We start from the raw sequence: 4686 nt of genomic DNA on the forward strand, positions 1-4686 counted from the left end.
GTCCTTATGGCAGCAACATACAAAGAATGATGGCCTATAGGCCACAACAAAAGAAGACTAGTTGAACAGCCTCAATAGGCGGGCTATGAGAGAAAACAATCCATTAGCATGAGAAGGGGGGAAGGGTATTTGGGGTGGGGGGAGGATATGACACATGGCCCCTCCCTCTAATAAGTTCTTCCCTCTCTATATCCTCACCTTGCTCTCGCTCTATTGCCACCTCTCTCTCTCTCTCTCTCTCTCTCTCTCTCTCTCTCTCTCTCTCTCTCTCTCTCCATTCTGAAAGCATTGACTGGTGGGCTAGTCACCCTTTATTTTCCCCAAGAGCAGTTCAGTCACCCTCCTTTCCACCAAATTTGGGCCAAATTTGTTAACAATCTCATCCACTAAGACCCACCTTGACCCGCCCAGATCCCATATCTGTCTGAAAGTCAACAAGACTTTGAGAGGAATTTTACAAACAAGTCAAGGATAGTTGCAAAAATGCTGGACTAGTGTCTAGCACCAAATCTGTTAGCCACAAAAACCTCCCCAGCAAGGCATCCCCATGCAAAGACATTTTCCCTCCCCAAAGCATCCCTTTGATTTTTCCTTTCAAACTTGCACTAGCCTGGCAAAAAGTTCTACCTATGGGATCTTTATACTGAATTCTGAATGGAGGACATCTTGCCAAGGTTGGCTAATCCCTTTAGGAGCATTCAGGCATAGTAAATGCCTTGCAATCTTAGCCCATGGTTGCAGACATCCTCTCAGTATCAAAATCATTTAGTGCATAGCCTATAATTCTGGTCTTTCCTTGATGTCAGCCCCACACCTCCTTCCTTTTTAGCCACTGTCAACTTCTCCCATTTGAAGATGAACAAGTGTCCCTATTACTACAGAGAAGACAAATGATAGAGAGGGATGACTACGAAAAAGTCATCCATTGTGATCCCTCTCTGTCATCTGTCTTTGGGGCTACTATTTTGTATGAAGTTTTTCAAGCATTAACAGAAGGTTCCTTTCTTTGCAAAAAGAAAAGAAAAGAGGAGATGGATGACTAAAACAATCAGCAACATCTAAATGCTTGCAGAGGAGTAGAACTGCTCTAGGGGAGAAAAGAGCCAGGTGAAGAAAGATTGCAAGTCTGAAGAGGGACATGGTCGCTACATTGTTCATTGAGAGGAGTATGTGTGGTGCTAAAGATAACCATAAGTCTTTGACCCTTATCCTATTTTTGGTGTTGCATCAGTAGTTTAGACTTGCTTGAAAAAAAACCCCTTGCAAAACCTATTCACCATGGTACTACATGTTACATTCTCAATTATCCACAATGTAAGCTAATCACCACTGGCACCATATGATGTAGCCACGATAGCAAAGTCTTATGAGCCATCCACACTGACTAGAGGACCATCAACCCTACATTGATTAGAGGACCCATGAGAGACATCCTACCAAATAAAGGGGGGGCCACGAGAGTTACCTCCATAGGGGGGACCAAATCAATCATGCCATGATCCTCTATCCTTGTCACACCATAGGCTAATGAGCCTGATAGGGGACTAAGGGGGGGACAACCAATGTAAAGGCCTAACCATCTTGTGTAGCCAAGAGAATAAGGCACCAAGGGGGGGGTGTTGAGAGAATGGTGCCTACAAGAGCATGTGAACAAGGAGAGGTGAGAAAGGTCTGGCAAGGGCTACCACTCGAGAGTAAGTAGAATAGCAATACTGACAAAATATGAAGAGGGGAGAGGAGAAGAGTGGAGATGAGGAGAGAGGGCACAGCTAGAGAGCACACCACAAATGACTAACTGTACACTAGATTTAGTTAAAAATGTAGAATATATACAAACCCATTTAGGGTTAGGGCTAGGGCATCTAACCCTTTCCTTTATAGCACTCTATATGTGTTAGCGCTATGCACATGTAATCACAAGATGTTGAGCGTGGTCTCTCAACACCTTCCCTCAAGATCAACATCATGAAGTAGGCCTTCCCTCAAGATGATGATTCTGGGGAATCGAAGAAGGACTGAGCATTACATTCCATCACACCCCTGTAATGGCAATGTCCTTTCTCTTAGTCAACCCAAGAGCTTGTTGGTGTTTCTCGAAAAGCTCTTTACCGAGTGGTTTGGTAAAGATGCCTGCAACATTCTCTTTGCTGGTCACAAATGCTACAGTGTGATGTATATATATGTATGTATGTATGTATGTATGTAGGTATATATAAAGATAGATATATCACAACACAATTGCAATTATCATGCCATCACAAAGTGCATCGTCTTGCACCAAGGACTGGCACATTATAGCACCTATAACCATAGCATATCAAAATCTTATAGAGAGATACAGGTGCACAATTCATAAATCTCGATGCAATAATGTTGCACCACAGTATATTGTTGTTGGCTTTGATTCATCAAAGTAATCTACTTCTGACAATCGTCTTCTAAGCCATATAGCCTCAATGCACCTGTAGTGAGGCTCTATATTCTGCTTCAGTTGAAGACAAAGAAACTGCTGGCTATTTATTTCACAACCATGATATAGCACCTTGACCAAGGAAAAATGCATATCCCTATGTTGATCTCCTGGCCTCATGATCTCCAACATAGTCATTGTCACACTAGGCAACCTTGGATGACTTCCTCTATATTCTATCCCAAACTGTCTCGTACCTTTGATGTATCTCAAGACTCTTTTGGCTGCATTCCAATGAGACTATAAACTGTGCAATTGAGCTTACTGTGCATAACAAATATCTGGCCGCGTGACAGTTAGATATATAAGAGATCCAATGAGCTACCCATAGTACCTATCATTGACGGTAGGCTTTTCTGAATCTTTAGTAAGTTTCAAACTCTGTTCCATGGGAGTGGCTACAATCTTGCAATCTGCCATATGAAACTTCTTCAGGAGACAGTCAACATATTTTAGCCGACTCATGAAGGTGCTATTTGAATCTCTCTTGAACTCAATTCCAAGACAATAGTGGCAAGTGCATAAGTCCAAGATCTTTCATGTCGAACTCTATAGATAAGTCTTGTTTTAGCTTTTTGATGAAGCTATTCTTGCTTCCGATCACAATTAGATCATCTACGTACAAAAGTGCAATAGTGATGTCTTCCCCTTGAACTTTGTAGTAGAGAGTATAATCTGCATTGGATTTCATGTATCCCAGATCAGGAAAATACTTTTCAATTCTGTTGTACCAACTTCTGGGTGCTTGTTGCTTTAAGCCATAGAGACTTTTCTTAAGATGGCAAACTCGATTCTCCTTTCCTCGTTCAACATAACCTGCTGGTTGTGGCATGTAGACTTTCTTGTCTAGGTAACCATTGAGAAATGCATTCTTGACATCGAGCTCATACACATCCTAGATGTTGAGTGTCGCTAGTGATATCAAGAACCATATGGAATCCATCTTTGCTTTTGGAGCATAAGTCTCATCATAGTCTTGACCATACTGCTCTGCAAATCCTTTTGCAACTAGTCTGGCTTTGTATCTTTTGATGCTTCCATCTGGATTCTACTTTAATTAGTATATCCATTTGTTTGCTATGGCCTTCTTTCCTAGTGGAAGGTTGCATAATTTCCAAGTATTATTCTTGTACGAAGAATCCATTTCTTCATTCGTAGCAGCTTGCCATTCTGGCTTGTCAACTGTGTCTTCAAAGTACATTGGCTCTTCTGTAGCCATGATGGTAGTCATAAGAGCATAGTTGGTGGTTTCAACCTGAATTGCTTTGCCTTTTTGAGCATATGTCAATTTGGTTGGAGGTTTGTTTTCCCTAGTAGACCTTCTGAGTTTTTGTGGTTCTTCTTGGGGTGTTTATGGCAATTCTTGCTCTTCTTCATCAACCTTTTCTGTGGATGATCGGCGCGTCTATCTCTTGTGTATTTGAGGATTTTCATTCTGATTCCTCATCAAAGATTACATCACTGGAGATAATGACCTTTCGGTTGATGGGATCATACAACTTGTATGCTTTTCTTTCTTCACTATAGCCAACCATGATGAATTTACGTGACTTTGCATCCAATTTCCTACGATGGTCGTCATGTATGTGGGCATATGCTATGCAACCAAATATGCAAAGATGCCCAATGCATGGCTTGTGTCCAGTGAATGATTCATACGGTGTCATACCTTGAATTGGTTTTGTCAAAAGCCAATAAAGCAAGTATTTTGCGGTGGCTATTGCTTCTGTCCAATAAGATGCTTCTCACTAAGCATTGTTCTAGCACTGTCTACTATTCTTCCTTTTAGCTCTTGCATTCTGCTGAGGAGTATATGCACAAGTGAATTTTCTTTGAATGCCATGACTTTTGCAAAAGTTCATGAATGCTAAAGACGTGTACTCACCTCCTCTGTCTGATCTCATGAATTTGATCTTTTGGCCTATCTATTTTTCTACCATGGCTTTGAATTCTTGAAATCTAGAAAACACTTCAGATTTCTCTCTCAGAAGTAGACCCAATGATATTTGCTGTAGTCGTCGATGAAAGTCAAGTAGTAAAGTGAACCCTTGATGCTACGGGTCTGGGCATAACCCCATACATCTATATGAATCAAATCAAGAATACCTCTTGCTCGAGAGGCGCTTCTGCCAAATTTGGTTCACTTTTGTTTGCTGAAGCAGCATGCTTTGCAAACTTTACCAAGAACTGTAGCTTAGGAATTCCAATTGCCATAT

This window comes from Dipteris shenzhenensis, chromosome 3 (assembly GCF_047967505.1).
Source record: "Dipteris shenzhenensis isolate YYH24624 ecotype China chromosome 3, Dip_SZ_1.0, whole genome shotgun sequence".
Taxonomy (NCBI): domain Eukaryota; kingdom Viridiplantae; phylum Streptophyta; class Polypodiopsida; order Gleicheniales; family Dipteridaceae; genus Dipteris; species Dipteris shenzhenensis.